This window comes from Stegostoma tigrinum, chromosome 34, assembly GCF_030684315.1.
Source record: "Stegostoma tigrinum isolate sSteTig4 chromosome 34, sSteTig4.hap1, whole genome shotgun sequence".
NCBI lineage: Eukaryota > Metazoa > Chordata > Chondrichthyes > Orectolobiformes > Stegostomatidae > Stegostoma > Stegostoma tigrinum.
The window spans coordinates 9,262,233-9,283,334 of record NC_081387.1 but is presented as its reverse complement, the minus strand read 5'-3'; the positions used below and the strand labels follow the sequence as shown (position 1 = coordinate 9,283,334).

General features: G+C 44.1%; 1 protein-coding gene and 1 long non-coding RNA gene across 4 annotated transcripts in view; one reads left to right on the top strand and one right to left on the bottom strand.

Annotated features, from left to right (window-relative positions):
* LOC125446501 (E3 ubiquitin-protein ligase RING2-A-like) overlaps positions 1–5,217 on the bottom strand; it is a 40,480-nt gene extending 35,263 nt beyond the window's left edge. For 2 of the 3 annotated variants that reach the window (XM_048520130.2, XM_048520132.2), the window contains exon 1: positions 5,076–5,217. The gene's annotated coding sequence lies outside the window, so the exon portion shown is untranslated. Of the gene's footprint in view, positions 1–5,011 lie in introns of all 3 variants that reach the window. The other variant, XM_048520131.2, reaches the window with a different exon arrangement.
* On the top strand, positions 5,040–18,208 carry LOC125446503 (uncharacterized). The gene is made up of 3 exons (XR_007246421.2): positions 5,040–5,419; positions 12,539–12,682; positions 17,609–18,208. It is a non-coding gene; the product is annotated as an uncharacterized LOC125446503 (long non-coding RNA).
* The last annotated feature ends 2,894 nt before the right edge of the window (positions 18,209–21,102 follow it).

Here is a 21,102-nt window from a genome sequence, read left to right as displayed (position 1 = left end):
TCTTTGAGAAGGTGACCAAACAGGCAGATGAGAGTAAACCAGTTGATGTGGTGTACGTGGATTTCAGCAAGGCGTTCGATAAGATTCCCCACAGTAGGCTATTGTACAAAATGTGGAGGAATGGAATTGTGGGAGATATAGCAGTTTGGATCGGAAATTGGCTTGCTGAAAGAAGACAGAGGGTGGTAGTTGATGGGAAATGTTCATCCTGGAGACCAGTTACTAGTGGTGTACCACAAGGGTCGGTGTTGGGTCCACTGCTGTTTGTCATTTTTATAAATGACCTGGATGAGGGCGTAGAAGGATGGGTTAGTAAATTTGCAGATGACACTAAGGTCGGTGAAGTTGTGGATAGTGATGAAGGATGCTGTAGGTTGCAGAGAGACACAGATAAGCTGCAGAGCTGGGCTGAGAGGTGGCAAATGGAGTTTAATGCAGACAAGTGTGAGGTGATGCACTTTGGTAGGAGTAACCAGAAGGCAAGGTAAAGGGCTAATGGTAAGATTCTTGGTAGTGTAGATGAGCAGAGAGATCTCGGTGTCCATGTACACAGATCCTTGAGAGTTGCCACCCAGGTTGACAGGGCTGTTAAGAAGGCATACAGTGTTTTAGCTTTTATTAATAGAGGGATCAAGTTCCGGAACCAAGAGGTTATGGTGAAGCTGTACAAAACTCTGGTGCGGCCGCACATGGAATATTGTGTATAGTTCTGGTCACCGCATTATAAGAAGGATGTGGAAGCTTTGGAAAGGGTGCAGAGGAGATTTACTAGGATGTTGCCTGGTATGGAGGGAAGGTCTTACGAGGAAAGGCTGAGGGACTTGAGGCTGTTTTCGTTAGAGAGAAGGTGGCTGAGAGGTGACTTAATTGAAACATATAAAATAATCAGAGGGTTATTAGGGTGGATAGGGAGAGCCTTTTTCCTAGGATGGTGACGGCGAGCACAAGGGGGCATAGCTTTAAATTGAGGGGTGAAAGATATAGGACAGATGTCAGAGGTAGTTTCTTTACTCAGAGCGTAGTAAGAGAATGGAATGCTTTGCCTGCAACGGTAGTAGATTCGCCAACTTTAGGTACACTTAAGTCGTCATTGGACAAGCATATGGATGTACATGGAATAGCGTAGGTTAGATGGGCTTGAGATCGGTACGACAGGTCAGCACAACATCGAGGGCCGAAGGGCCTGTACTGTGCTGTAATGTTCTATGTTCTATCATGCCTTCAGCATCCTCTAGTCCAAGGAGGATTCCCCAACCTTTCCAATCTTAAATTTTAGCTACATTTTCCCAGTCCTGGCAACATCTTCACCATTCTCTTGGTACCTTCACTTATGCAATTACATCTCTTCTAAAATGAGGTAATCAGACCTGCATACATATTCAATTTGCAGCCTAAATAGTTATTTATAGTTTCAGCATACCATTCTCTAGCTGCACTAATTTCACGTCTTTACCATGCCTAATTTCAATGTTATCCTCCTCTGAAAAGGCTTTATATTTATTATGTACTTGGCCTGTGTTTTCTGGATTCACAACCTTCTGCCTTAAATCAAACATCTGCAACAAGGCACAAACAATATATCCAACGTGTGACCCTCTGAATAAGACTATCAATTTTAAAGCAGTATGCAAAGTTCGACTGCTTGCTGATCTCAGACATGATACGGAATCAACTGGCCAAACCTTGTCCACACAAGGTGCATACTTCATGTCTGGTGAAGTAACTTATTCACCCCCCGGAGTCTGGAAAAGGCATGGGGTCTGACCAACTTTGCTACACAATTCACACCAGTTAGTGCATATCCTTTTGCCCAAGTTAGTTGCCTCTTGGTTGGAAAATCTTATCTTTCTCTTCAAAAATTTCTGGTTTGTATTCGACATGCTGTACTACTGTGATGATGCTAACATTTCAGCAAAAGAACATTAGTAAACATGCTCACAATCAGAATGGCATTCTGAAAATATTTCTAGAAGGGTTCCAGTTCAAGTACAATTGTGGATACATGAAATCCTTGCACTAGATACCACCAGAATGGCAAAACAAAACAATATTTACAGGCAGAGATAGCAAGCGCTTTAGATGGAGTCAGAGATAACAGTGTTGAGATGCAGGAACACAGCAGGCCAGGCAGCATCAGAACTGCAGGAAAACTGAATTTCTAAAGAAGCGTCCCAACCCAAAACGCCGATTTTCCTCGACCTCTGACGCTGCCTGGCCTGCTGTGCTCCTATATTTATATCAATATTTAAGAGCAGCCTTAATTTTGAGCTAAAAAGGTGATAACATCAAATATTACACTGAACTGACTGATGATGACACCTTCCCAATACTAATTAAACCCACTGATATCACTGTCTGTTTTATCTACTTGCTGTTTATTAATGGCTTAGAAAGGGTGGATGCTGGGAAGTTGTTTCCGTTAGGCGGGGAGACCTAGGACCCCTGGGCACAGCCTTAGAATTAGAGAGGGTCAATTCAGAACGGAAATGAGGAGACAATTCTTCAGCCAGAGTGTGATGGGCCTGTGGAATTCATTGCCACGGAGGGCAGTGGAGGCCGGGACGTTAAATGTCTTCAAGGCAGAGATTGATAAATTATTGATCTCGCAAGGAATTAAGGGCTACGGGGAGAGTGCAGGTAAGTGGAGTTGAAATGTCCATCAGCCATGATTAAAGGCTTGATGGGTCAAATAGCCTTACTTCCACTCCTATGTCTTATGGTTTACGCTGGCTGGATCCCAAATACCTGTATGTGATCTTATTATATGTTTTCTCCTGAAGTTTTAGTGCTATCACAGCATAAATTGCAATTACCTGCTTTGTCTGAATCAAATGCTTACCTATCAGTCCACCCACCACCTTAAAGCTAACTCAAAGCAAAAACAGAAATTGCTGGAAAAGCTGAGCAGGTCTGGTAGTATCTACGAAGAGACAAAGTTAGGTTTCGGGTTCAGTGTCCAGTCATCATCTCTGGAAGGGCTTCTACTCCTACTCCTGTTGTCTATTTTAGCATTGAGATTAGGCATTAAGATTATTGAGAAACTTGGATCCAAACAGACATTCAAACTTTCTACCTCTTGTATAGTATTAGAAGAAACAGTTTCCAATCCATTTCCATTACAGAACAATTGTCTGCACTTGTGTGTACATGCTTTGCCATCATTACAAAATGTGCTGGCACATTTTATTTCAGAAAAATTAATGTATTAAGATATTAATGTACCACTTGCTGTTGGAAGGAAAAAAGAAATCAAAACTAGATTTTGAAAATACATTAAGTCAGCACACACCTCACCCCTTCAGCAAATAACTAGATCTTCACAGAACTGCTCAGAAGTAGCTGCACCAAAACAAGCCTAATCAATCCAGTTTGCTGGTTAGTACCCATACGAACAGTTCTAATCTCACTTCTGCCTTGTTTTTGTCTCTAAGCCCCATCAAGCACTATAGTACATGCTATTTCCCCACTTTGATAGGGTCTTTGACTCAATCACTAACTCTATTTTCGTTCCACAATAAGAACATTTTGCTGTCTATGTTAAATCTGTTACCTTTAGTACATCAATAGACCTTTTATTGCTGAAATCCCACCTCCAAGACAGCAGCCTGACTGAAAGTAAACTGAGTCTACTAACTAGCATCTCCTTTAGAGCAGGGAGACTTGGCTAACATGCCAGGCAGGAGAAAAGGTGAACAGTTTCCAACTTCATTCTCAAAACAAAGCAATTAACTGAGGGCATGCTAATTTTATCAGCATCCACCCATTACTCAACCATGTTCATCAAATGGATGACAACTATATGCCCAACAACCTTCAGCACAGTGGGCTCACCACTGGGAAATGATTTACTTGGCGCCAGTTTGCTGTAGACAAATTGGCTGCTGTGTTTCATACATCACACCAGGAAAGGCTACACTGCACTTCAGGTCTATAATTGGCTAATGTTCAACAGTCCACTGCAGAAATACAAGCCTTTGTTATTCTTTCTTTCAAAAATATACTTTATTCGTAAATTTCAAGTAAGTCCAAGTCAGACAAAATAGTTCAGTCCAGATTTTAGAAATTACAAAATTTAGACTTTCCTCATCAGAGCTTCAATCATGAAAAAAAATGTTTTTTTCAAAACATGAAAGAAAACTATTTACATTCCCAACAAAGCTACAAGGAGATTTGGAAACTTGGCAGACCCTCATTATATTTCAGTAGAAATACTTGGATGGTGGCCTTTCCCCACTGCTTCTTGGCAGCTGCCCCAACATTACTCCTTCATTTCAGAAACGAAATGCATTTTGAAGTGAAGAAAAACAAGTAAAGCAGAAGTCCTTACAGAAAATAGTGGAAATTTGACATTCCAGGTTGGAGAACAAAAAAAAAGAGTATTTCCTAATCGTGGACATTCCTTTCGGACAAATGATGGGGTTCTTCTTTTCGCTTCCATTCCCTCTGGTCGAAGGGAAGCAATTTCCAACAGCGCAAGTTGAGTTTGCAAGGTCCCCCCTCCATCACTCCTATGAACCGCAATCCAGAGTAACAATCAGCGCCTGGGGATGAGACCTACTCACCTGCGGTGCGGGACAGGGGCACAGACTCACCTGCGGTGCGGGACAGGGGCACAGACTCACCTGCGGTGCGGGACAGGGGCACAGACTCACCTCTGTCTCTCTTTCGCCCAACCCCCCCTCCCGTCCGCATCCACAGGTGAGGCGGTCTCGCTCTCGCCTTCGCCACCCGCCTCCCCTTGTGACGTTGACGCTGGAACCGCTGTCCCACCCTCACCTGCCGGAGCGCGCGGACTGCCCCGCCCACCTGCAGCGCCCGGCGGGTGTCAAGGGGTCGGCGCGCGCCGCTGCGCACGCTCGCCGGGTGGCTGGCTGGCTGGCTTGCCTGCCTGTCCGGCGGGCGGCCAATCCGCTCGAGCAGCCGCCCTCGCCCACCGCAGGCCTGCTCGGTAGGCCCCAGGCCTTTCCTGATTTTTATTTACGTATAAAGAAGGGGGTGCGAACGTACGTACAGCGGTGCGGGCGGGGCCTGTCGTTGGCTACCGGCCTGCGCCGATTCGTTCGTTTCTTCCTCACCTTGGTCGTACTCCTCTTGCCGTTCACCGATCCGCGTTAGCCGTGCTCCCGCTCTGTCTGTCTGTCTCTCTCACTTTCTCGGTCTCGCGCACCCACAACAACGGCAAAACCGGCCCCCACCTTACAGGTCCGTTGCGTCACTTCCCGCATCCCCCCCGCCCACCACCCGGGGTGGTCAGTGGCGTCATTTCCGTCTCCCTCACTTTCCAGTCGATGGCGATGGCAAAGTGCGAGGCGTGAAGGGCTGCGAGGCAGCGCCCGGCGAGAGACCAAACCAAAAAAAACCAGCAGATGCTGGAACACGAGGTAGACAGCTAGGAGGCTGGAGAAGCACGCCAAACCAGGTAGCATCCGGAGGAAAGAAAAAGAAGTAAACGTTAGAGATCGCAGGTGCTGGAGTCAAGAGATAACACGGTGTGGAGCTGGAGGAAACACAGCAGGGCTGGCAGCATCAGGGGTGCAGGAACGTTGATGTTTCGGGTCGGGACCCTTCAGAAAGTTTGGGGTCCTGATCCGAAACGTCAACTTTCCTGCTCCCCTGAAGGAGTCAACGTTGACTTCTTTCTTCCAGGTGCTGCATGGCTTGCTGTGTTCTTCCAGCCTCCTGTTTGTCTGCTGGGAAGGAACTCGGCCGGTCTGGGTTAGCATCTCTGGAGATGAAGTGAGGGAACAGACAAATCGGAATCAATGTTTCCAGTAGCCCTTCATCAGGTGGACTTGAAACTTTAACTCTTTTCCCTCACCTTTGAACTTTGTTTAACGCTGGTTTCTCGTACGAATTTGTACGTAAGTTTTTTTTTGTTTGTACCTTGATAACTAAGATGGTGCCATCAATGTTATACACTGTATTCCTGTACTTGAGTAGATGTGATAATAAAATCCCAACATCTAATCTCTTTCTCTGTCTACAGATGTGCCAGACCTGAGTTGCTCGCAACACCTTCTTGTTTCTTTTCCCCTCATTCTTCCCAATTGGGTAGTAACTGAGCCCTCTTCTGTGCTATTCCATTTTTGAGATGTGTTTTTCAAAATGCTCATCTTAGGTTTTCTGGAGGGGAAAAAAGTTTAGTAGCATACCACTTTAAATTCCCAACCTTGATGTCAAGGACTTGGTCTTTGTTTTTGCTTAAATTTCTGGGACATTTAGTTCACTGAGATTTTATACAGTCATCTCAGTGTTGGGAACATCATGGTTTTCAAAAGAGAATTTCATTATTCAAAGAACAAAGGGTTTGCTGGGATATTGGATGGGATAAGTGGTGATCGGGGTTACAATACTCTTATTGAAGAGAATTGGGTAAGTAAGAGCATAAGATCTAGGAGCAAAAGTAGGCCATCTGACCCCTCGAGCCTGCCCCACTATTTAAAAAGATCATGGCTGATCTTTTTGAGACTCAGCTCCACTTACCCACCCACTCACCATAACTCTTAATTCCTTTACTGTTCAAAAATTTATCTAGCCTTGCCTTAAAAACGTTCAGCAAGGTAGCTTCAACTGCTTCACTGGGCCGGGAATTCCTCAGATTCACAACCCTTTGGGTGAAAAAGTTCCTCCTGACCTCAGTCCTACATCTGCTCCCTTTATTTTTAGGCGATGCCCTCTCGTCCTAGTTTCACCTAGTTTTACTCCCTGCCTCCATCTTATCTATTCCCTTCATAATCTTATATGTTTCTGTAAGATCTCCCCTCATTCTTCTGAATTCCAATCAGTATAATCCCAGTCTACTCAGTCTCTCCTCATAATCCAACCCTCTCAACTCTGGAATCAACTGAGTGAATCTCCTCTGCACCGCCTCGAGTGCTAGTATATCTCTTCTTAAGTAAGGAGACCAAAACTGCACACAGTACTCCAGGTGTGGCCTCATTAGGACTCTATACAGCTGCAGTATCCCCTCCCTGTTTTTAAACTCCATCCCTCTATCAATGGCAGACAAAATTCTATTTGCCTTTTTAATACCTGCTGCACCTGCAATCCTACTTTTAGCGATTCATGCACAAGGACACCCAAGCCCCCCGCAAGCAGCATGCTGCAACTTTTTCGATTTAAAACATAGCCCATTTTGCTGTTATTCCTACCAAAATGGATGACCTCACACTTGTCGACATTGTACTCCATCTGCTAGACCTTTGCCCACTCACTTAGATGATCTATATCCCTCTGCAGACTTTCAATGTCTTTTGCACACTTTGGTCTACCACTCACCTTCGTGTCATCTGCAAATTTTGACACACCACACGTGGCCCCGCAACTCCAAATCATCTATGTAAATGACAGGAAGTTTTTTTTTAAAACCAGCTAGAGTGGCACTATTCTGAAATTGGATGCAGACAAGGTGACAGGGAAAACAAAATAATATAAAAAGGAAATTGGATGAGCTCTTGAAGGAAATAACCTTGAAGGGATATGGGGTCAAAATGGGGGATGGGGCTGAATCAATTCCTCGAGAGAGAATTGGGGGAAAAAACTCAATGAGTTGAATAGTGTGCTATATATGACTCCTTAGTTCTGTAAGGTCCTTGCGCTGAGCACCGAGCTATCTTTTTGCGGCAGGTTTAATAGTCAATTAGCCTGCAATGACAGCATTATGCAATTATTGATCAGCTGATCAGATAGGCTAAAAATGACAAGTAGAATTTAATCCTGAAAATTGTGAAGAGATGCACTTTAAAAGGATTGACAAGGCCAAGAAGTACCCGAAAATGGTAAAACCTTAGGGAGTATAGAGGAACAGAGGGAACTTGTGCATCTCCGCGAATCCTTGAAGGCAGCAGGAGACGTTGATAATGTAGCTAAAAAAAATGAGATACTTGTCTTCATTAGTCAAGGCAAAGAATACAAGAGTAAGGAGGTTGTGATGGAGCTGCACATAACATTACTTTGGCTACTGCTGGCATACTCTGTGCAGTTACAGAGTCAAACCAGCACAAAAACAAACTCATCTCGTCCTCGCCAACGAGACATGCCAATCTCACCTACTCAAAATTGTCACAATTTGGCCCATATCCGTCTAAACCCTTACAATTTATATAATCATCCAGATGCCTTTTAAATTACATAATTGTACTCACCTCCACCACTACCTCTGGCAGCTCATTCCATACATGCACCACCGTCAGCATAAGCTAACCCTCAGGTCCTTTTTAAATCTCTCCTTTCACTTTAAACCGTTACACTCTAGTCTTGGACTCCTCAACCCTAGGAAAAAGACTTTGGCCATTCACCCTATCCATGCCCCTCTGGATTTTATAAACTTCCATAAGGTCACCCCCAGCCTCTAACACACCGGGGAAAGAAAGGCCCAATCTATTCAGCCTCTCCCTCTTAGTCAAAGTTCTTGTTGCCATATTATAAAAAGAATATGCTTACACTAGACAGAGTGCAGAGGAGATTCTCAAAAGACATTGCCTGGACTGGGGCACTCCTAAAGAGAGACTAGATAGGCTAGGGTTGTTTTCCTTAGAGCAGACAACAGTGAGGGGGTATCTGGTGAGGTCTTTTCCCTTTAGTAAGGAGGTCAATCACCAGGGGATACAGTTCTAAGTAAGGAGCAGGAAGTTTAGAGGGTATTTGAGGAAAATATTTTTAAAATCCGGATGGTGAATGGGTATCTGGAACTCCCTGCCAAAAGGATTTGTCGGGTGGGAACCCACATTACATTTAAAAGTTATTTTGATGAACACTTAGGATGCCATAGCATACTGATTCAGTGCTGGAAAATGCGATTAGAATATGTTTGATGGCCATCACAGACATAATGGACCAAAGGGCCTCTTTCTGTATTGTAAAAACTCTTATGACTCTATGCAGCAACTTCAGAAAGCTTGAAGGGGTTTGAGACAGCACTTATATTGTCACAAGACAAGGCACCTCACAGCACTCAATCACTTGTGGCCATTCTGACTTCATAGATTGTTCTTCCTTTCCACATGGTCCTGGACGGCTCACATTAGTACTGGGTCAGCACCAGTTAATCCAACATTCTTTTCTTCTTACTTTTCGTGATTGGTGATGGGATACTGGCCTCTGTGGAGTTAGTTCACTATTTGTTGCTCAATTTGCTATAACTTTGATGTATTTTCTTCTGTATCTGTTTTGTTTATATAGAATTTATATAGTGTTTTTCATAATCATTGGAAATCTTAAAGTGTTTGTAGCCAATGAACTCTGAAGTATAGCCAGAGTTGGAATGTTAGAAACATAGTAACCAATTTGCAAACAGCAAGCTCCTATGAATAGCAACACAATAATAACTAGATAACTTATCCATGTGATGTTGATTAGAGACAAATTTAAGTGAATGGGCAAAATCTTGGCAGATGTAATATAATGTTGGAAAATGTAAGGTTGTATACATTGGTGGGCAGAATAGAAAAGCTGAATATTATTTAAATGGGGAAAAACTGGAGAAAGCTGCAGCATGGATGGATTTGAGATCCTAGTGCAAAAATCATAAAATGTTGGTGTCCAAGTTTGGCATGTTATAGGGAGGACAAATGGAATATTGCCTGTCATTTCAAAGGGAATGGAGTATCAAGTAGGGAGGTGTTGCTTAAACTACTGGTTAGACACAGTCGAAATACTGTGAACAGTTGTGAACAGTGAACAGTCCCCTTACCGAAGAAAATTTATAATGGCACTGGAGGCAGTCCAGAGAAGGTTCACTAGATCCTGAGTATGGAGGTTTTTTTTAGATGAGAAAAGGTTGACTAGGTTAGCCAGGCACTTACTGAAATTTAAATGAATAAGAGAAGACGTTTTGAAACGCAGTTTTAGGGGTTTGGCAGGGTAGATGCCCCCTTGTGGAAGAGTTGAGGTTCAGCCTGCATAAACTCATAGTAAGGAGTCACCCAATTAAGACTGAGATGAAGAAGAATTTCTTCTCTGAGGATAATGAATCTCTGAAATCCTTCACTGCAGAGGGCTGTAGAGGTTAAGTAAATGAATGGCTGAGACAGACAGATTTTTAATCTGTACGGAGATCAAGGCTGTGGGGTCAAAGCAAAAAAGAAAAGTTCAGGATTATTAGATCAACCATGATCTCATTGAATAGCTGACTGGACTCAAAGGACTGAATAGCCACTTCTGCTCCTATGTATTATGGTCTTCCAAATGTTGACTAGGTAATTGGAAATAACACTCCTGCTCTTCCAAATAATACCATGCTTTCGTATTTACCCAAGTAGTCAAACATGGCCTCGGTTTAATACTCCATCCCAAAGATGGCACTTACAACAGGGTAGCACTGTCTCAGGATCACACAGGATTGGCAAATGTGAGCTGTTGCATCTCGGTAAGGCAAACCAGGGCAGGACTTATACAGTTAATGGTAGAGCCCTGGGGATTGGTGTCAAACAGAGAGATCTTGGAGTGCAGTTTCATAGTTCCTTGAAGGTGGAGTCAGAAGTAGGGTGACAAAGAAGATGTTTGGTGCACTTGCCTTTATTGGTCAGTGCATTCAGTGTAGAAGTTGGGAGGTTATGGTTGCGGCTGTACAGGACATTGGACAGGCCACTTTTGGAATATTGCATTCAGTTCTGATGTCCCTAGTAGAGGAAAGATGTTGTGAAACTTGGAAGAATGCAGAAAAGATTTACAAGAGTGCTGCCAGCATTGAAGGATTTGAGCTATAAGCAGAGGCTGAATAAGCTAAGGATATTTTCCCCAGAGCATTGGAGGCTGGGGGGGATGACCGAATAAACGTTTAGAAAATCATGAGGGGCATGGAAAGGGTGAATAGCCAAAGGTCTTTTTCTCAGGGGAGTCCAAAACCAGAGGGCATTGATTAAAGGTGAGAGGGGAAAGATATATTTGAGGCCTGAGGGGCAACCTTTTCACGCAGAGAGTGGTGCATGTCTGGAAAGAGCTGCCAGTGGAAGTGGCGCAGGCTGGTACAATTACAAGAGTTAAAAGGAATCTTGATGGGTACACAAATAGGGGGTGCTTAAAGGGATATGGGCCGTACACTGGCAAATGGGACTAGATTAATTTAGGATACCTGGTTAGCACAGACGAGTTGGACTAAAGGGTCTGTTTCCGTGCTGTACAGCTCTATGACTGATTTTTGTGCTGAAGACCTGGAGTTGATCCTGAATTTGGAATTTGTGATGCAGAGGCTAAAATGAACCACAGCATGGGCTAAGAACCGTTGTCTGCCCAGCGTGGTTGAACAGCTTTTTCCCAAGATTTGTAAATGTAGTCCAGGCTGACACACCCAGTGCTGCACTGTCGCAGATACTCTCTTTCACACCGGATGTTAAACTGAGGCACTGCTGTATACAACATTTGGGGGTAAAAGATCCCAGTATGGTTTTTCAAAGGAAAACCCCACTTTCCGTCCTGAGTCAATACTTACTCCTTAACCAACAATCACAAATGGTGATGATCTGATCAGTGTTGCATTGCTGTTGTGGGATTTTGCATTGTGCAAACTGACTGCTACATTTCTCACATTACAGTAGCGACTTTGCTGCAAAAGCCATTCAGTATAAACTGCTTTGGGATGCCCTGAAGTCACAAAAGTGTGATGTAAATGTATGTCTTGCATTCTCAGTCTGAGCTGTGACATGCTGCAGACACTCAGAGGCCAAGAAACACCACACACACACACCTCTGGTCACTACTTCAGTGGGTTCAGGAGTGAAGATGGTCATAAAAGCTGAAGCTCGAGAGGGCAATGGTGGTATCAAATAAATGGGCCGTCAGTTGAGGCATGAGATCAGTTCACCTTCACGGTCATCTGCCCATCTGACAGCTAAACGGTCCCTCACCTCAGGGGCAGGCTAGACAATGCAGGAGGATGGGACGGGCCTGTTGTCCGTGATAGACCCAGTCATTTACATGGGTCACTGACAGCGGGTGTGTAAAACTGACCTCCAGTCCAGTCCCAGGAACTGCTGTGCTCAAGGGAAGGGCAGGGGAGAGTGGGTGGGGGAGTGGGGGGAGCGGTGGTCAGGCAGAGTTCCAAAGCTTTTGCAAGAACAAACACTTTGTCCCAGTGCCCAACTGACAGGAGGCTCGCTGGCTTCCTTGAAAAGGGTCACTGATGTCTTGGATGACACCTCACGGCAGGGTGGGTGGAGACACTTGTGAGCTGAAATGGTCGGGGTGTCATGGGAGCCAGTTTTTGTCTGTTCACTGGTGGGTGAGCTTCACATTAGGATTCATGAAGGGAGATAAATAAATGACTGACGTGACAGATCTTTGCTCAGAAGGAAAAGGGAGATTAGTAAACCTTTAGAAAATCAAGAGGATACAGAGGGAAAGTAGTGTGAGGTTGCAGCTACGTAAATCATTGAAAGAAGAGATCTAGATTAATAAAGACATGACAAAACAAATAAGCCCCCAGGCTTTACAGCCAGAGAAAAGGAATTTTTAGAAAGCAGATTGGATATGTTAAATATGTTTTGAACCTTAATTTGACCTCACTTGCGGCCCAGAACAAGTTATGTTCTTCATATTATAGAAAGGATATCGAAGAGGAGATGGTGCACAGAAGGAATTTACTAGAGTGACGCCAGAATTGAAAGGCTACACTTATCAAGAAAGTATGAACAAACTGGGACTCTAAATAAAAGAAACCTTGGAGAACTGGCGAGGAGACTGAGCTGTGAGTTTGGATATAACCCAATTGAGGGTTTTAAAATCATGAAGGGTTTTAAATGGACAGATGTTCCAACTTGTGAGGGCTAGAATGTTTTTCGGGTGTAGCTGATGAATACCGTGAATGCAATTAAGCACATGAAGTAGAAAGGATTTGAAGTCTGCACAGCTAGATTTGATGATTAAGTGTGGAGTATAATCCTTGGCATGGCCTATTGAGCCAAATGGCCTATTTTCGCCTTTCACTCCTCCCACCATGGATAAACACTGGTAATGTATACCTCCTGCAAGATACACAGCATTAACTCAACTAGTCTGCTCTGAAAGCACCTTCCAAACTCTGAGCCACTATCAGCTAGAAGGACAAGGACAGCAAGCAGATGGAACCAAGTTGCCTTCCACGATGACTTGGAGTGACATCACCATTCTTTCACTGCTGCTGACTCAAAAATCTGGAACTCCCTTCCCTACCACCACTGTTGATGTAGCTACATGACATAGCCTCCACTGGTTCAAGAAGGCAGCTCCGTACTGCATGTTTAAGAACAATAAAGAGTGGGCTGAAATAACTCCACTGAGGCCAGTATCCTGTCACCAAGTCACCCTTTATTTACACGTGGAGAGCCACTGCCACTGATCCAGCTTCCTCAGAGTCAGTTCTCAGAGTGAGCAGGCTGCCTGACACTCTTGTTCTTATCTGTCAGCCAGGGATCCCTGATTGAACCAGGCTTAAGCACAGCCCACCCCCCTTCATATTCTGTGTGCTCCACCGGGCTGTCAACATCACAATCATTACATCCTTCCCTCTGGATCCAGGGACTTAGGCCAGTTCTTTTTTTTTGTAGCTCATCCTGTGGTGTTTTAGCACAGGGCTAGGTTCCTCTCACTCTGCCTCTGATACGGACTGTGTGTACTGCCCAGTAGCATGTCTCTTGCGCCATGAGTGTCTGGAAAGAAATTCATTCTTTTCTGCAGCCTGCAAAGGTGTCAAAGTGGTGACATCCTCTGTGTCCATCTCAGATTCTAAGGTATTTTCAATGCTTGATGGAGAGGAAGAACTATAGGAGACTGATAAGGAGCTGGGAACATTTTGCTTCAGCATCATTTGAGAATATGCTTTCATATGGTCCTCATGCTTATACAGGACCATCGCATCTACTTGAAATTTATACAACACTGAACCTGACCTCATGCCAACGATACCCCTCGTTCATACAGGGTTATTCTCATGGTTCAAACTTCATCCCCTGAAGCAAACTTTCTCTCTCACTTAGCAGAGTCTTGTGTCTGGAATTGGTATTTGTCATGGCATGCCAGCCCCTCCCCAATCCCCCAGGAAGATCAAATTTAGCCTGGTGCAGAGTCTTCTCCCCATTAGCAACTCTGCAGGAGCTACCCCTTGTAGTTGAATGAAGGGTGATCCCATAATCAAATAGGAACTGGGACAGTTTGGTAGTGAAGCTGTAGGAGGTTTCTTTAAGTTTGCCTTCAAAGTTTGAACCATTCTTTCTGCCAGATCATTGGATGATGGATGGTAGGGAGCTGTCCTTATGTGACAAATACCGTTCGACTTTAGGAAAAACTCAAATTTCCCGCTGGTAAATGATTGCACATCATCTGTGACCAACACTTCCAAGAGTCTATGTATTGCAAAGGATGTGCACAGTTTTTCTACTGTCATCGTCATGTTTGATGAATGAATTTTATGCACATCCAGCAACTTTGAGTGGGCATCAACAATGATGAAGCATATTGAGCCCATGAAAGAACCTGAAAAGTTGAGTCCAGGGTTTACCCAGCCATTCCCACGAATGTGGGGAAGCTGTCGGCTGTAATGTTTGACCTTGTTGGCATTCTGAGCACTCGAACAACAATGTGGAAAGTTTGCATCCAATCCTGGCCATTGGACATAATGTCTCACCAACATCTTCATTTTGGAAACCCTTGGATTATCCTGTAGTTATCTTCTCATTTTCTCATGTGTTTTCTGTTGGTAGAGCCAGCACTTGGTGAACATTGTTGCATACAGAAAACAGAGAGTTCCAAGTGGTTCCTACATTTGACAGTTCTAAGATATTATTTACATACTGTTTTGCCTAGGAACAAGGGTGGGTTTGTTGTAGGGTTTTTGACAGATCGCACAAAATAGTTTGGGTGTCACTGAGGAGCAGATTTGGGATCAGAGATTGTGAGAGTCAGTTACAACCAGAAGCAGGCTCATTGCAGAACAGAGATAACACAGTGTGGAGCTGGAGTAACTGTGGTCAGTGAGGTGAGAGGGGCGGATAGGTGGGAGAGAAGATGAACAGGTTGTGTCAGGTCAAGGAAGCCAGGATGTAAGGGAAGGTTGGACATGGGATGAGGTCTGGGGGGGAGGGGGGTGGGGAGAAATTGAAACTGTTGAATTCCATGCTTAGGCTATCGGGGTATAGACTCCTGAGGCAGAATATGAGGTATTGTTCCTCCAGTTTGCGTGGAGAAGAAGGCTCTGAGCTTAGGTAAGTTTTAAAATCTCCCCATCCCTGGCCTCATCCCATGTCCAACCCTCCCTCTCATCCCTGCCTCCTTGACCTGACACAACCCGTCCATTTTCTCTGTCACCGATCACACTGACCGATCCCTACCACCACCTACCCGCACTCACCTATCACCATCCCACCTACCTTCCCCAGCCCTATCCTTCCTCTCTTTATTTATTTCTCAGCTCGCTTACCCCTCCCCATTTCTGAACGTCAACTTTCCTGCTCCTCTGATGCTGCCTGGCCTGCTGTGTTCCTCCAACTCCACACTGTGTTGTCTCTGATTCCAGCATCTGCAGTTTGTGCTATCTCATTGCAGAAAACGACTGGTTAGATGGACTGCTGATAAAGGACTGAACTACACTGATTTATGAAGCAAGAATGCCGACACAGGTTCTTGGAGTTAATGGGTGCTGGTTGGGAATGCTAAAGCTCAGGAAAATCTCTGAGAGCTGTGGACCTCAAAAGAAGCCATGTGCCATTAATAACACAGAGCATCCATGAGCGAGGGTGAAGGAAACGCACAGTCAGTATTTGCCTCATGCAACCGAGCCACATTAGAGTCCAGGAAACAAAACCCAGGGGCGGTTCTGGCTTGGTGAAAAGTTAGAGTTGCACTTCTGAGTTGGAATACATTTTCCACAAACCAGGACAGCGTAGCCCCAAGAAAGGAAGATGAACTACCAGACCATGAGCAGTCACTGAGGGAGTTTCAAAGTCTGATTAACAAAAATAACCAGTTGGAATCCCTTGTGAAGCTATAATGAAATTTGGTGGCAATGTCATTACCATCAGGGTTTGTGGAATGGCGGGGGCGGGGCGGTGGTGCGGTGGAGGTGACAGAGCATGATGGGTAATACATGGTACACAGGGAAATCCAGGGCATCTGCCTTGATCATGTTTCCACTATATGTACTCTGTGGGATGTTTTACACTCATTTATCTGTTACTGATTTCTGCCTCGTGTTAAATTTAAGATTTTAGAATATACTATATTATTATATTTTCACAGCCTAAAATATTTTTGTCAATATTTGCACATTTGATTGCGTAGGTTTTATGTACAAAGAACTAGTTATTCTTTGTTGGTTATGCAAACCTGGCTGAATTCAGTTTGGTTTGAATGCAAAGAATTTTGCATAAAATAAGACTGTCGTTTGCATAGAGCCTTCCTGCATCTCATGAGCCATCAACCCATTTTATGGTAGAAGTGCTACCATATAGATATCTGTCCCACTACAGTGGTGTCATCTGCAAACTTGTAGATGGCATTCATTCAGAATTTGGCAACACAGTTGTAAGTGTACAAGGAGTACAGTAAGGTACTGAGGACGCATCCTTGGGGGTGCTCCAGTGTTGAGTGTTACTGTGGATGAGGTGTAGTTATCTAAAGTTACAGGATAATTGTAGTCACTGTAGTAATGCAGAACAAGGTCACACAATAGACCTGCAATAATTGCCAGATCATTTTATTTGTTATAGTGATGTAGTTTCAAGGATACTCATTTGTCTGAGGACACTGAGCACAGCTTTCCTGCTGTTCTTTGAATTAATGACTGTGTAATCTTTTATATTGAGAACAATTAGTAGTCCTATGTAGACCAAATAAAATTAGGTGTCAGATTGGTCTTCCTGAGAGTTAAACCAAGGAAAGCAATGGGCCCGGACGGTGTCACCAGCCGAACGCTCCGATCCTGTGTGAACCTCCTGTGCAGAGGTATTCACTGACATCTTCACGCTCTCCCTCCTACAAGCTGAAGTCCTCACCTGCTTTCAGAAAACCACCAACATCCCCATCCCCAAGAAAACACATGCAGCATGCCTTAATGACTACCGCTCAATAACTCTGACTTCAATAATCAATAAGTGCTTCGATAGGCTTGTCATGGCCCAACTCCAGTCTCCCAACCTGCCTTAATCCCCTACATTTTGCCTACCGACATCACAGATCCACAGAGGATACCATATCCCTAGCCCTGCACTCATCCCTGGAACATCTGGACAACAAAGATACCTATGTCAGACTCCTGAATGTTGACTACAGCTCTGCTTTCAGCACCATTATCCCGTCCAGACTGATCTCAGCTCTGCCCTCTGAAACTGGATCCTCAGCTTTCTGATCCACAGGCTGCAATCAGTGAGGATCGATAACTACACCTCATCCACAGTAACACCCAATACTGGAGCACCCCCAAGGATGCATCCTCAGTACCTTACTGTACTCCTTGTACACTTACAACTGTGTTGCCAAATTCTGAATGAATGCCATCTACAAGTTTGCAGATGACACCACTGTAGTGGGACAGATACCTAACAATGATGACTCAAAATACAGAATGAAAATAGACTTGGTGCAATGAAAACAATCTGTCTCTCAATGTCGGCAAAACTAAAGAACTGATCATTGACTTCAGAAAGAAAGAAGGAGAACACACCCCCTATACATCAATGGAACTGAGGTTGAGAGAGTGAAGAGCATCAAGTTCCTCGAAGTGACGATTACCAACGACCTGGTCCTGGACGTCCCATGTAAATGTGACAGTCAAGAAGGCAGAACAATGTCTCTTCTTCCTCAGGCAGCTCAGGAAATTTGGCATGTCTATAAGGCCCTTCGCCAGCTTCTCCAGATGCACCATTGAAAGCAAACTGGGTGCATAACAGCCTGGTATGGCAACTGCTGTGAGCAGGACCATAAGAAACTACAGAAGGTGGTGTGCACAGGCTAGACAATTATGGAAGCCAACCTTCTGTCCATGGACTCTACTTACATGGCTCACTGCAGCGGAAAAGTGGCTAACATCATCAAAGACCCATAGCACAAACTCTTCCGTCAGTTCGAAGATACAGAAGCCCTAATGTGTGCACATACAACTTCTTTCGGCCATTATCAGACTGTTGAATGGACTCTAGCCTCAAATAATGTAACCTGCAATGTTACTTGTATGCTTCTCAGCCTTTTGGATCTGTACATGCTTTGCTTGCTGTGATCTGCCTGTACCACTCGTCAACAAATCTTTTCACTATATTCAGATACACGTGACAATAAAATCAATCAACAAAGTGGAAAATTTCCTATGTTTACCTGTACACCATGCTGTAAAATTGTCCACCTTTTCTTCATATGTGTGCCAAGTTTTATACTTATTTATAAATGTACTTATGGTTTCATTCAATGCAGCGTGGAACAGCAACCATCCTGTGCTCCACCCCATTCCCATGTCACCTCATTCCTCTTTAATTTTGTTTTGTTTCAGATACCATCAGAAGTTGGCAAAATATACCTTTGGAGGACCTGCCATGTTACGTTTGGGATTATGTTTGGCATGGACTCGTTGGACTGAAGGGTGTGTTTGCATGCTGTATGTCTCGATATCTTTTACACCGTGTACTCTATATCCAGATCTGCTCTGAGGTCCCACTATCAGGGAGGGCAAGTTTTTTTCCAGTTCAAAACACACATCAGATCTTCAGAAATGCACACTAGCAGCCAGAGGCCCCAGCCAAATATAGGTCCCTTCCCATCCCAGAAGTGTTCATCTTAAACGTGGAAAAAAACTGTAAGATTTGTGTGAAATCATGAATAGTTGCAGAGTGGCTGGAGCGCAACTCTGTCTGCTGGCAGCAAGGTTAGTGTAGTGAGAACTCCAAGTTAAGGTGATTTTCTAACCCAAATGAGAGATGGGAATGTTCTGTCCACAATGAATTGTTGTGATCAGTGTTGCACAGCCTGAAGACTCAATAGCAATATTCAGTGGCAACAACGACAAATATTAGTAAAGGAAACATTGGCAGCTGGTTTTGGGGAGCAAGCTCACGGCTGGAGGAGAAATAGAGGATATACAATCATAGAGTCATACAGCATGGAAACGGACCCTTCAGTTCAACCAGTCCATGGCAAACATAATCCCAAACTAAACTAGTCCCACATGGCTACTGCTGGCCCCTATCCCTCCAAACCTTTCCCATCCATGTACTTGTCCAAATGTCTTATAAACGTTGTAATTGTACCCTCACCCACGCCTTCCTCAGCACGTTATTCCACACGCAAACCACACTCTGCATAAAAAAATTGCTTCTATGTCTTTTTTAAATCTCTTTCCTCTCACCTTAAAAATGTGACCCTAGTCTTGAAATCCCCCATCCTAGGCAAAGGATTACTAGCATAAACTCTATCTAGACCTCTCAATATTTAAAAACTTCTATCGGGTCACCTCTCAACCTCTTACGCTCCAGTGAAAGAAGTCTCAACTTACCCTGGCTTTCCTTATAACTCAAACCTTCCATATCCAGCAAAACCCTGGCATATCTCTTCTGAACCCTCTCTCGCTTAATAATATCTTACCTATAACTGAGTGACCAGAATGGGACGTGGCATTCCAGAAGAGGCCTCAACAATGTCCTCTACAATCTCAATAAGACATCCCAACTCCTACACTCAAAGGACTGAGCAGTGAAGGCAAATGTGCCAAATGCCTTTTTAACCACCCTGTCTATATGTGATGCAAACTTCAAAGAATTATTTATCTGCACCCCTGGATCCCTCTGTTCTACCACATTGCCCAAGGCCCTACTGTTATGAAGGAACTTACTCTATATAATTTGTTCAACAATAGAGGGCAACTGAATAAAATTAGTTCAAATTAATCAGGCAATAACCCCTTAAAGGGCCATTTGAATTGTACGCAAAATCTCAAAGTGTATCAATTAAACGAGAATGACATTCCATGGATTTGTGATGTACCCCAGCCCCTGTGATGCCCACAAATCATTAAGAGGCTGAAGCATATTCAAGGACACCGAGTGACCTGTTCTAAGCTGACTGTCTTTATATGTGCTTTCAGTGTTTAATAAAACAATGTCCATCACCAATCAACCATTGCTGCAAGTTAGTCGGTCACAAAAGGTCAACTGATCCCAGAACCCTACATCAGGGGAAAAGACTTCTCAATTTCCCATTGCATTGCATCAGAAACTGCTGCTCCACTTCTCTCATAAATGACGTAGCTCAAATTTGAACATCAATGTCAGATGGGACAACTGACAATGGGGCGGGGTGGGAATCATTAGTGAGGGCCATGCCCGCTGGTGGCAGATTGAAAGGATATAGGGAAGAAGTGAGCAAAATGATACATTCAGCTCCCCAAGAAGAGGCTGTAGAGCAAACAGAAGCTGGAGATGGTGTAACTTTGTGTAAGTGCAACAGGGGCTGCAAATCCCAGGCTGGGCTTTCATGTCACACCAGACGAGGCTCAAGAACAAGGTTGAGCACCACACAACAAGAACATATCTCGGGAGACGGGAGGCTGCCACCATCACTTTAATATAATTTTAATGTGCTCCCACTCTAACGTTTCTTACCATGTATCAGATGTTTTCAACACCTCGATCAGATCACTCCCTGATCATGGGTGAGATGCCAGCCACATTTATATTCCCTGCCCTCATTATTTAATGCCCTTATCTTCAGTATCATTCTGTTGAAATGGCACTGCAACCATTCTGATGCGAATGAGAAGACCACATAAGATTTGCATTGCTTTTGGTTGAATAGATGCTTTGAGGGATATGGCACTCAACCATGAGTCTCCCACAAATGGTAGTTGAATTAAGAAGTCAAATGTAATGTTGGTACGAGATTTAGGGAACAATATGTCAACCCCCAAGGACAGCCCTCGAATACCTAGAACCTTTTTATTATTCACCCGAGGAACATGGATGTCACTGGCTGGTTGGCATTTATTGCCCATCCCCAGTTGCCCTTGAGAAAGTGGTGATGAGATGAGTGATTTACTCAGCCATTTCAGAGGGCAGTTGAGAGGTAGCTGCTGTATGACCATAAAACAAAAGGAACTGCAGTCGGCTGTTCTTGCCTTCAGACCTGCTCCACCATTGAACTGGATTGTGGCCG